We start from the raw sequence: 13,541 nt of genomic DNA on the forward strand, positions 1-13,541 counted from the left end.
GGCACGATCTTCCGTTCACAAAGCCATGTTGACTGTCCACGAGTAGACTGTACTTCTCCAAATGCTCATAGATCCTATCCTTAAGAATCCTTTCCAGTAGTTTGCAGACCACCAACATAAGACTCACTGGTCTATAGTTCCCAGGTTTCTCCCTATTACCTTTTTTAAACAAGGGAACTACATTTGCCATTCTCCAGTCCTCCGGCACTTCCCTTGCAGCCAAAGAGGATTCAAAGATCATAGCTAATGCTCCTGCGATCTCTTCTCTCAATTCCCACAACAACCTGAGGTGTATCATATCCGGCCCTGGGGACTTATCAATCTTAATGTTTTTAAGAAGATCCAACACTTCTTCTTCCTTAATCTCCACATTGTCCAGCACACAGGCCGGCTCTACTTTGACCTCATCCTGATCAAGATCCTTTTCACTTGTGAATACTGAAGCAAAGTATCCATTTAGGACCTCCCCAATCTCCTCCACTTCCAGGCACATGTTGCCCTCTTTATCCTTTAGCAGTCCCACCTTCGTTCTCGTCATCCTCCTATTCTTCACATACGCATAGAACACCTTAGGGTTCTCCTTAATTCTACATGCCAAGGCCTTCTCATGCCCCCTTCGAGCTCTCCTAAGTCCTTTCTTTAGCTCCTTCCTGGCTACCCTATATTTCTCATAAGCCCCTCCTACTTCTTGCTTTTTATATCTAACATATGCTTCCTTTTTCTTCTTGACGAGTTGTCTCACATGTTTCGTCAGCCACGGTTCCCTTTTCCTACCATTTTTTCCTTGCCTCAGTGGGACAAACCTATCCTGAACCCAGCTCAAGTGGTCCCTAAACTTCTCCCACATTACTTCTGTGCTTTCCTCTTTGAACATCTGTTTCCAATTTACTCTCGCTAGTTCCTGCCTCATCCCTTCAAAGTTAGCCCTTCCCCAGTTAAGCACTTTACCATTTCGTCTGATTTTATCCCTTTCCGTAGCTATGCTGAAGCTAAGGGAGTTGTGGTCACTCTCACCAAAATGCTCCCCCACCAAGAGGTCTGTCACCTGACCAGGTTCATTACCCAGAACTAGATCCAGTATAGCCTCTCCTCTCATTGGCCGGTCCACATACTGTGTCAGGAATCCTTCTTGAACACACCTGACAAATTCAGCCCCATCTATCCCCCTTGCACTCAGGAGGTGCCAGTCAATATGAGGGAAGTTGAAATCACCCATAACTACTACCCTGTATTTCCTGCACCATTCTAAAATCTGCCTGCTTATCTGCTCCTCGGTGTCCCGCGGGCTCTTTGGGAGCCTATAGACTACTTCCAGCACAGTGATTGATCCCTTCCTATTTCTGACTTCCACCCACACTGACTCTGTGGACACTCCTTCTGCAGCGTCCTCCCTTTCTATAGCCGTGATACTATCCCTGACCAGCAATGCCACTCCCCCCACTTTTCTACCTCCCATCCTATTCCTTTTAAAACAACTGAACCCCGGGACCTGCATCATCCAATCCTGCCCTTTATCCAACCAAGTTTCAGTAACGGCCACAACATTGTAGTTCCACATACTAATCCATGCTTAAGTTCATCCTCCTTGTTCCTAATACTCCTAGCATTGAAGTAGACACATTTCTTTTTTTTGTTAACTGGCTACAATTATGTTCAGTCCCCTGCCCATCCTTCCTCATCAACTCAGAACTCTTAGCATCATGCCCTTGTCCTTCTACCTTAATCATTGCACTCACATTCTGATTCCCACCCCCCTGCCAAACTAGTTTAAACCCTCCCCAACAGCTCTATCAAACCTGCCCACCAGGATATTGGTCCCCCTGGGATTCAAGTGCAACCCGTCCTTTTTGTACAGGTCAAACCCACCCCAAAAGAGGTCCCAATGATCCAGAAATCTGAATCCCTGCCCTCTGCTCCAATCCTTCAGCCATGCATTTATCCTCCACCTCATTCGATTCCTATTCTCACTGTCGCGTGGCACAGGCAGTAATCCTGAGATTACTACCTTTGAGGTCCTGCTTTTCAACTTCCTTCCTAACTCCATGTAGTCTTCTTTCAGGACCTCTTCCCTTTACCTACCTATGTCATTGGTACCAATATGTACCACGACCTCTGGCTGTTCTCCCTCCCACCGCAGGATATCTTGGACACGATCAGAAACATCCCGGACCCTGGCACCTGGGAGGCAAACTACCATCCGAGTTTCTTTCCTGCATCCGCAGAATCGCCTGTCTGACCCCCTGACTATAGAGTCCCCTATCACTACTGCCTTCCTCGTCCTTTTCCTACCCTTCTGAGCCACAGGGCCAGACTCTGTGCCAGAGGCACAGTCACTGTCGCTTCCCCCAGGTAGGCTGTCCCCCCCAACAATACTCAAACAGGAGTACTTTTTGTCGAGGGGTGCAGCCACAGGGGTACTCTCTAGAACCTGACTCTTCCCCTTCCCTCTCTTGGCTGTGACCCATTTCTCTGTCCCCCGTGGCCCCAGAGTGCCCACCTGTCTGTAACTCCTCTTTATTACCTCCTCACACTCCCTGACCAGACGAAGGTCATCGAGCTGCAGCTCCAGTTCCCTAACACGGTCCCCTTAGGAGTTGCATCTCGATGCACCGGGTGCAGATGTGGCCGTCTGGGACGCCAGGAGACTCCAGGACCTCCCACATCTACCACCAACCACAGAAAACCGGCCTCACACACATACTACCTCCTTTTGCAATCAACAACTGCCTCACCTCGTCCCGTTACCGCCGAAGCCCGTGGAGCCAAAGCCGTTTCACTCTGCTGCCTCTCACCCAACGCTGCCCGCTGGATATAGCTGCCTTCTTTTTAAACTGTTCGCGCTCAACTGGCTGACATCATGCGCCTGCGCAGTCTGGCCTCTCTCTTCCCCCAAGAACGCAAAATGTCTTCCCGCTGGAAATCTTTAGGTGCTCTCCCGCTGCCACCTTCTTCCGAATGAAAAACTTCTGCAAATTCTTTGAAGCTTTGGACACTACCTCACTTTTTTTAATATACAGTATTTCTGTTTTTGCACATTTTTAAATAATCTATTCAATATACGTAATTGATTTACTTGTTTATTTATTATGTTATATGTTATTTATTATTTTTTCTCTCTCTCTGTGCTAGATTATGTACGGCATTGAACTGCTGCTGCAAAATTAACAAATTTCACCTCACACGCCGGTGATAATAAACCTGATTCTGATTCTGATTCAAGCAGGCTTCAACTATATTGGTTCACAAGAAGAATGTGGTTTGCTGCCTCAAAGATTATTATCCAGTGGCATTTACATCCACTGTGTGAAATATTTTGAGAGGATGGTGATGAAACATATAAACTCCTGCCTGAGAAGTGACTAAGATTCACTTCAATTGGCCTGCTGAAGCAATAGGTCACCCCCTGTTCTATTAACTTTACACTTGTGACTGTGTGGCTAAGCACAATGTCATATTCAAGTTTGCTAATGGCACCACTGTCATAGGCTGAATCAAAGGTGGTAATGAATCAGCATATTGGAGGGAGATTGAAAACCTGGCTGAGAGGTGCCAAAACAACCTCTTACTCAATGTCAACAAGACCAAGGAGCTGATTATTGACTTCAAGAGAAGGAAACCAGAGGTCCATAAGCCAATCCTCATCAGACAATCAGAAGTGGAGAGGGTGAGCAACTTGAAATTCCTTGATATTATTATCTTGGAGGACTTGTCCTGGGCCTAGCACATACATGCAATTACAAAGAAAGCAAGGCAGCACCCGTACTTCCTTAGGAGTCTGCAAAGATTTGGCATGACATCTAAAACTTTGACAAACTTCTATAGGTGTGTGGTGGAGAGAATATTGACTGGCTACATCCTAGCTTGGTATGGAAATGTCAATGCTCTTGGAAGGAATATCCTACAAAAAGTAGTTGATATGGCCCAGTCTATCACGGGTGAAACCTTCCCTGTCCTTGAGCATGAAGCACTGTCACAGGAAAGCAGCATCCACCATCAGGGACCCCACCACCCAGGACATGCTCTCTTCTCACTGCTGCCATCAGCAAGACGGTTCAGGAGCCTCAGGACTCACACCACCAGTTTCAGGAACAACTACTACCCTCAACCATCAGACTCTTGAACCAAAGGGGCTAACTTCACTCAACTTCGCTTTCCCCATCATTGAAATATTCTCACAACCAATGGACTCACTTTCAAGGACTCTTCATCTCATGCTCTTGATATTTATTTATTATTATTAATGTGGTAACAACAATTACAGCAATCTGCAGAGGTTCAGTTAATGCCTCTTAAATCAGTTCAAAGCAGAAAATGCATGGTCATCGACTTTTGGCCTTTCTTTTGCCCATGTGATTATTGTCTACCTTTGAGGCTCCCTGCCTCTGGTCTCTGTCAAATCATAACAAGACATTCATTGATTTAAACACAAAAATACAACGGCAGATGCTGTGGATCAAATAATACGAACACAATGCTGGAAGAACTCAGCAGGTCAGGAAGCATCCGTGAGAAATGCCCCCCTTTATCTTTCCTCTGATACCCCCTCCCCTATCTCTATTACTGGGCTTTGGTCCTCCCTTCCCCCCCATTCCTGATGAAGGGTCTCGGCCCGAAACGTTGGCTACTCTTTTCACACAGATGCTGCCTGACCTGCTGAGTTCTTCCAGCGTTGTGTTCATATTCATTCATTGATTTAATCAGCCATGACTTGCTGATGAACTACATCTCTTCAGATCCTATTAGTAAGTTTATATATGGAGCCACATTCCATCAGGTGACCATTTCTTTCCCCCTGACTTGTCACCCCTCCTTGCACCATTGCTGAAATTAATTATTTTGGGAAAAGTGCTATGTCAACTTTATCCATTCCACGGGGCCATCTATTTCAAGATCCCCTTTCCACACGCATCCTGGGAATAGACCTGTTTCCCCAAAGTTTGTGCACCTTCATAAAATGTGTCAAATTTGTTATTCAAGTCTTTATCTTTGTTGTTATATACATATATCCTTCAGGTAACCCAGCCTCCTAATTGTCATGCTCTTGTTATATAGGCATCTCTAGTTCTGTGACCTTCTGTGAGAGGAGGTTATTTTCAAGACAATATTCTGATAGCTTATATTTTTTTATTTTTATGTCTGAGCATCCAGACTAACATTTATGGGCAGGGGTACACTTTAGTCACACACTAAATGTCACTTCTAGTGGCCAGATACTCCCCTCAGTAAACTAGATTAATAATAATAGTAAGTTATACCTTCAATAAATAGGTGGTATTTTGATGAAACAGCTTTTCCCTCCTTGGAGAGCAGGGCTGAGTGTCCCTTTGCTGAATTCAAAAGAATGAAAATTGTTCTGGTTCTGTTTCTCTTGAAGTCAAAGACTCTACTGTGCTAGCTGACATCATAGGTAGCCATCTGTAAATACTGCAAATTGTAAACATCGTCGCAAACATCTTTGCAAATCCTACATAAAGGTGTATGCTCTTACTATAGGTACAATGCAGAATTCTGTAACTCTTAATCTTTTTAATTCATTATCTCCATTTTTGTTTTGAGTAAAATTTACAGACTACATCGCCTTTCACGAAAATTACTCATATGACTTTTACATACAAAATTAACGTTCAGTGAATATTTAGTAACTATGGTAACTCATGTTGAATTATAGATCAGATGAATTTGGCTCTGCAGGTAAAAGAGGACTTTAAACCAAGTTATGCCTTTAGGTCATATGAATTCTGATATACCTGGGGTTAAATCAACCCTTCTCAGTGTGAAATTGACAGGAATAGATCAAATACTCTGATTTTATTTCCCTTTGACTGGGTTGGATTAATATTATTCAACTTGTTAATAAATTGCATTTTACTATTTCATGCTGATTTCTTTAGTAGTTTGCATACATTTTCATAATTGATTCTAAATAAATGTCATTTTTATAGACAGGGAAATCTCCCATCCAACAGATAATGAAATCCATCATTGAATTGCTTGGTGATGCATGCATCAAAAATTATCACCAGAGATAAAATATCAAGAGTTTCTTTAGGATTGTGAAACTGCAATGTGACTATGCATTTATGATTTCCAATGCGACAAGGTAAAGAGGAAATAATTCACAGGCAACGATTTCTTCCAACCATTTTCAATTTGCCCATTGATCTATGTACATTGGATTGAAAACAAGTGTGTGGCTATAAAATGTTTAAATAGTCATTACCTTATATTGATGTAACAAATCCTTAGGAAATATATCAGATTCATGCTTCCTCCAATGGTCAGCAGGAGGTGGATAGTAAGTTGCATTGAAATCATCGTAGCCATCTGTTTTTCCAAGCACACCACACTACCAAAGTGTAACGACACAGTAGTTGGGAAACACTGACAGAAGAAAATTATGCAAACAAATGGATTTTTGCTGCACAACCAATGTGAATATGTAATTCACATGGGAAAAAAATCCATTTGTAGCCCCGAGATGTTGTTTACTATGAGTAAGATCAACATTGGCCTGTATCCTGAACATCTACTTTCCTAGGCTCAATTTCTTAACACCTTTGATTTGTAAACATCTGTTGATTTCAGATATTAATTTAAACATTGATTAATTGCCTACTATATCTCTCTAAGATAAAATATTACACTTCAATTATCCTTTGTGTATCCACACTTCTGTGTGGAAAGTGTTTCCTAACTTCTGTTCTGATCATGGATTTTGGGTTCTCCCTTTATTTGTGCTAGCTTCACAATTAGTGAGAAAGCTTTTTTTCTAACTACCCTATCAATTCCTTTCATTGTTCATTTTACCAGATATGGATGTTGCCGGCAAAAAAAACATTTATTGCCTTTATCTAAAAGCTCTAATAAGGCAATCTTTTGATTCTCCACTGATTGTAACAACAATCCTACAAGACTGTAGTTTAGGGAGTTCCAGGATTCATACACAGTGACAATGAGAAACCTGTAATCTATTTCCAAACTCCTTACCGGCCGCCGTGGGAATTGAACCCCGAGACACCTGCATTGCACTAACCACTAAGCTACCATGCCACCCTTTGTGCTGGATGCCATTGAGGTTCATGAGTATTGTTGGAGTTGCACCTATCCAGGCAAGTGGGGGTATTTCCTTCATAATGCAGGCTTGTACTCTGTGGATGGCGGCAGGAGGTGAGCAACATACTGCAGGATACCCAACTTCGGACCTGCTCTTATAGCATTTATGTGATTGACCTAGTTGAATTTTTGGTTTTTGATAATTCCCAAGTTCGCGATGTTAGAAGTCTCAGAGATTGAGAGATTACCCTCTCCATTGGTGGAGATCATAAATGCACGTTTTGGTTTCAATGTTGTTAGACCCTTAACAGCTTATGTCTGAATATTATTTAATTCTTACTGTATGCAGGCATTGCTTAATTTGCTGAAGAGTTACAAAGTGAAATATGCACTCATTTTCAAAGATAGTTATTCTGTTATCTTGCCAAAAAGGTCAATGATGAAGCAGTTTAAGATGTCTGAGCCTAGAACACTTCCCTAAGCAATTCCTGAAGGAATGTCCTGATGTGGGAACAATTGATCTCCCACAATCACAACCATCTTCCTTTGTGCAAGGATTGATTTCAACAGTTGTAGACTTTTCTCCCATTGATGCCTTTTGTCTTCAGTTCCACTGGGGATCCTTGAACTTCCGCAGTCAGCTAAATGCTTTCTTGAGGTCAAGGACTGTTACTGTCATCCCATGTCCAGGATTTTGCTGTTTAGTCAATGTTTGGACTTGAGTGAGCCTGGTGAAATTGGAACTAACCATCAATGAGCACTTATTGGTTAATAAATGCTTTTTGAGACCACTATTGATAATTTGAGGATTATTAAATCCAGACAGATTAGAATATAAGTAGCTGATTTGGACTTGTCCTGCATTTTATGAACAGGCTATGCCCAGGTAAATTTCTACATTGCTACAAAGATGTAATCATTGTAACTCTGGTGAAACAGTTTGACTATAGGCAGTGCCAGGTCTGGAGTGCAAGTCTTAAGTATTATAGCAAGATTGTAAGTGGGGCCATTATTGTTTCTATATCCATTGCTTTCACCCATTTCTTGATTTCAGATAGATAGAATCAAATTTGTTGGAAAGTGTCTGTTATGCTGGGAATCTCACGAGGAAGCTAAAATAGATATTCACCTGGCAGTTCTTGCTGATCCTGGTTGCAAAGGTCTTGTTTCAGCCTTATCTTTAGCAGTCACATTCCAGGGTTGTCTGTCATTCAGAAGGGGGAATTCTTGGAGTCTCCTCCTCCTGTAACTTACTTCAATCGCCACCATAATTTACAAGTAGATGTGGATCTCATCTAATGGTTGTGAAATCATATAGTTCTCTCTGCTGCAAGATGCTTTTGAGTTTAGCACACACGTAATCTTATGTCACAAAATTGGCACCTCATTTCAAGGTGCACCTAACTGCTGCATTCCTTAGTGAGTGAGTGATATGCCAAGGCATGAGTTTTCTATTTGTGATGATGTACATTTCTGCTGCTGTGGCTAATTAATTTCATAGATGATCAGTTTGGAGCTGGCAGATCTATTCTTAGTCTGTCTCATTTCATACAATTTTTGGATGCATGTACCGAAATCCTTTATATTATTAGCCAAAGATTTTAAGACTATTTTTCTTTAAACCTGTCCTCCCTTTCTAATCCTTGGAGGCCTGGGGACATTCTGGTGAGTCTGTATGATACTTATTTAAAGATGAAGTGCCCATAACTGTACACAGTACTACAGAATTGGTAAAAACAAAACAATGCTTTGGAATGCAGTACAAATCCATTTCATTTATTGCTACTGGCTATCATTCAGTTAGTCAGCTTTTGATTAATTTTGTTCCATCTACGATATCTAATGATCTATGTTTGAGGATTCTTAATTCTCTTCAGATTTCTGCTATTCTTGGAGTTCTACTTTCTTAAAAATGATCAGTCAACCCTTATTCTTTGGCCATGAAGGAAGAACCCTCATTTACCACTGCTGAAATTTACTTGCAGATATTTTGCCCATGATCTTAATCTATCAGTGACTGTTTAATTGTATGCCAGATGACTATGTCATCAATATTTCTGTCGCTAGCTCATTTAGATGTAAAATTTCTCTATTGTGCTATCAGAGTCATGGTGAATATAATTAAATAGTTGAACTGCCGGCACAGATCATTTTGGAACATCAAGTTACTTCTTTCCAACTTGAGCATATTTCTAACATCTCTAATGTTTGTTTTGTACCATCTAACCAATCTCAAAACTAAGTCGATAATCTGTTTTCAATTTTATAACTCTAATTTTAACTGGATGATTTCTCTTTCAAACACAGTACAGCATCATTTATAATGGTGCAATTACTAAACCATGAGAATGTGCCGAAAATATTTATAGTTTCTATTTTTCATATTTTAGTAATGAGATTTTTAATAGTGTTTTCTTGCTTCTGTCAATTTTAGTGTGTTCTCATCTTTGTTTCCATATCCATTATTCTATAGGGCATGTACATTCTGTAGCAGGGCTGATACCACTTAATAACAGAAAACTTTGCCTGTTGACATCCTTAAGAAGCATTAAAACTAACTTCCCAATAAAATGGAGTTACGTAATATAGTCCCATTGCTCACAGACTTGTACTGAAGTAGATGTGAAGAACATAAGAAATAGGAGCAGGAGTCGGCCACCTGTCCCGTCGAGCCTGCTTTGAAATTCAATAAGGTCATAGCTGATCTGGTCATGGACTCCTCTCCACCTACCTGCCTTTACCCCATAACCCTTAATTCCCCACTATGCAAAAATCTATCCAACTTTGTCTTAAATATATTTTCTGAGGTAGCCTTCACTGGTTCATTTTGCAGAGAATTCCACAGATTCATCACCCTCTGGGAAAAGCATCTCCGTCGTAAATCTACTTCTCTGAACTTTGACGCTATGCTTCCTAGTTCTGTAAAAAAACAAATTTCATGATATATGTGAGTGATATAAACTGGATTCTGATATGGTTCTTTATTGAGAACCGAGAGTAGGAAAGGGACAGGGCGAGGGGACTCATGGTTTGGAAATGGGAGGTTGGAGAGAGTGGGGAGCACCAGGGATACATTCTGTAATGATCAATAAACCATTCATTTGGAATCAAATAACATTGTTTGGTGTCTCAGGGCTAGGTGTCTCTGCACTCGTGCCTCCCCTGCACCCGATACTTCTTCTCTGAGACCTGTCCCACACCCCTCCAATGACACTCCACACTCACCATTCCCAACATCCTTTGTTCCTGCCAGATTTACAAACTCGCTCTGCTCTCCATGTTAACAAATGCAGCCCTGTGCAAAATGCTTATGCACCTTAGTTCTATACGTACGTGCCTAAGACTTTGGCACAGTACTGTCGAACAGACATTTTTAACAATTGAACTCTGCTCCAGCACTACTTCCCAGACAATAGTGAAGCAGTGAGAGCAATCATGCTGAGGGGCATGACTGTATAAAATAAAATCTTTGTGTTTCCATCGATACTTCTTAAATAATGCATCAAGGGACAGGGGAAGGATGAAACTTCAGGCCTTCTCCAAGATCTGATAAATGTTATTTCTCATTGTTTTCTAACTAACTTGCAGTTGATTCAAATACCACAAGTATAATTTAGCATAGCTCAGCTTACTCCTCCCACTGGAAGGATAGAATGCAAAAGCACATTACTCCAGACACTAGAATTCTGAAATAAAAACAGAAAATGTGAGAAATATTCAGCAGGTCAACCAACAACTTTGAAGAGAAAAGAGAGAAATAAGGTCAGTGAACTGGGAAGAGTTAAAGAACAGCTGATTTTGCTCTTTCTTCACTCATTCCTTGGTCTGCATTTTAAAGCCTATCTATTTATAAACATTTTTAAATCTGCAGAAAGATTTTTTTTAAGCGTCAGGTGGAAATCCACCATTGTAGTGTCACTAGTTGAGCATGCACTCAGTGTAGTTTCTCCTTAGGAGTATAGGATTATTTATACTTATTTAATCTATATCAGAACATAAAGAGGATTTGCATATTAGCAATATCCTGATTCATGAGAATCAGAATTAGATTTATTAGTTAACTTGTATGATGTGAAATTTGTTGTTTTGCAGTAGCAGTACAAAGACCAAAAAAATTACCATAAATTACAAAATAAGTAAATAGCGCCAAAAAAAAGCTAGCAAGGTGGTGTTCATGGGTTCATGGACCATTCAGAAATCCGACGAAGGAGGGGAAGAGACTGTTGCTAAAACATTGACTGTGGATCTTCAGTCTGCTGAACTTCGTCCCTAATGGTAGTAGTGAGAAGCGGGCGTGTCCCGGATGCCGAAGGTCCTGAGTGATGAATGCTGCCTTCCTGAAGCACCACTTGGGGTGAGCGCATGATGGAGCTGGCCGAGTTCACAACTCTCTTGCATTGCTGTGCATTGGAGTATCCATAGAAAGCGATGATGCAACCAGCCCGAGTGCTTTCCATCATGCCTCTATCGAAATTTTTATGAATCTTTGGGAACATATTGAATTTCTTTAAACTCCTTACGAAATAGAGCTGCTGGCATGTCTTCTTCATTATTGCGTCAACCTGACCTACCCAGGATAGATCCTGACACCCAGCACGTTGACACTCAGCAACCTGGAGGTTGCTTATCCTTTCCACTGCTGAATCATCAATGAGACTGCTGGGTGTTCCTCCTGTCCTTAAGAAGACATCGTAGCATCTGATCACTTCTAAAGCCAATACTTCTTCAAATGCTGTATCACTCACCCCACGTATCACAGGCAAAAGTAATAGGCAACCATGTGGAAAGTGAATTGGCCATTTTGGGTTGGAAACACTAAGTATATGGGGTCCATGAATGGGATTAGGTGGTGGCAACTGTAGAGGATCAAGATCACATTTGCTGCAGGACCATTCTGTATTGTTTCATCCCGTATAATTTGAACTCCATGGAGCTGCTGTTTTAAGGAACGGTGTTACGTGACACCCGACATTTCCATTCCTGGGTTGTGCCTAACAAATTGAGTGGAAAGGATGCAGCTAAATCCTTCTGCTCAAAATGTGGGTGATTTGCCTGTTGTTGCATTGAAACATGGTATGGGGTGAACCTAAATTTCTCTAACTTCCAGTATTTTCTCTCCCCTCCCCCTTCTCTCTTTTCCCATTCCCCATTCTGGCCCTGCTCTTACCCTTTCTCTTCAAAGGTTCATTTATTATTGAAGCAAGTATCCTTATCCAACTCTGAATTTTTTTCTTCTCCAGATAGTCACAGAACAAAGAGAGAACATGAAAGTCATTCATAGAGAACCATCAAGCCCACACACTTCACAAACAAAGAGCGGCATCTGATCGCCAGCCCCCAAGACCACCCTCCCCTTGCACAACACTGAGAAGAAGATCGACCCCCCAAAAATCAACTCCTCCCCTGCACAACAAACTAACAGAACACAACAGAGCATCAACCCTCAAACGCACTCTGCTCACACAACAAAATGGAAAAGGAACAGGTGATTAAAAAACACAATATAAAAACCAAACGTCTGAAAAGGTCCACAGTCCATAAATGCAATAGTCCAATCCGTAAATGCAGAACCACGATATCATCTTATGATATCACCAACATTCATTGAAGGAGAGGGACACCACATGAGGCAGAGAGGCCTACCTGCCTGCTTCAGTAGCCCATGACCTTCCTCTGGCGGCTCTTTTTCTTCCCTTCCCCCCCACAATTCACTGTCCTCTCCAATCAGTTTCCTTCTTCTTCAGCCCTTCAGCACTTCCACCAGCCAGCTTGTACTCCTTCCACTCCCCACGTCCATAGAGCCTTCTTCCCTCTTCCTTTCCAGTCCTGATGAAGGGACTCCCAATACATCAACTGTTTATTTCTCTCCAAAGATGCTGCATATATCTATCTATCTATATATTTTTTTTATTTTACATGAATTACTTTCTATTTGCTCTGTTATTCTCACCCTCAGGCAATTGGCAAATTAATACCATGCATGTCATTGCTCCTTTATCAGAGCCATTAAACTAATCCATCATTAAAAATTAATAACCCTTTCTGCACATAACTCTTGTAGGTTTAATTTTTTTCAGCCTTTATGGAAAGACTTAATTGATGTGGAATCATTTCTGTGAAATTCCTGTTTTAATAGCTCTGCAATTTAAGAATATTGTACTGGAATATTCTTGGGATCCATAAAGTCCAGATATCAAACTTGGCCACACTTAATGCATGTTCTAGTACTCCTTTAAACTTTTCTTTTAATTGAAAACAGAGCTTGAGTTGAGCTTTATCTGAAATAACTGCCCAAGAACTTTGCAGTGCAGTGCTTAACCCCAATAGAAACATGATGAAAAAGGAAACATCTGCAATCATTTAGTTTAGTGTTGTATGGAAACTAAAACTGCTCACTAAATTATTCCCAGTTGTCCTGATTTTATGACACTTGCTGATAACTTAAAACACAGAAGTAACTGAATCTTTCTTAACATCTATTTCACACA

At 41.2% G+C, this 13,541-nt stretch overlaps 1 protein-coding gene and 1 long non-coding RNA gene across 5 annotated transcripts in view; one reads left to right on the forward strand and one right to left on the reverse strand.

Moving 5' to 3' along the window:
* LOC140737990 (uncharacterized) overlaps positions 1-5,863 on the reverse strand; it is a 37,516-nt gene extending 31,653 nt beyond the window's left edge. The window contains exon 1 of the long non-coding RNA XR_012101273.1: positions 5,256-5,863. This is a non-coding gene — a long non-coding RNA (uncharacterized lncRNA). The remainder of the gene's footprint in view (positions 1-5,255) is intronic.
* kcnip4a (potassium voltage-gated channel interacting protein 4a) overlaps positions 1-13,541 on the forward strand; it is a 1,148,311-nt gene that overhangs the window by 614,435 nt on the left and 520,335 nt on the right. The window lies entirely within an intron of this gene.

The sequence above is a fragment of the Hemitrygon akajei genome, chromosome 13 (assembly GCF_048418815.1).
Source record: "Hemitrygon akajei chromosome 13, sHemAka1.3, whole genome shotgun sequence".
In the NCBI taxonomy this organism is placed as follows: domain Eukaryota; kingdom Metazoa; phylum Chordata; class Chondrichthyes; order Myliobatiformes; family Dasyatidae; genus Hemitrygon; species Hemitrygon akajei.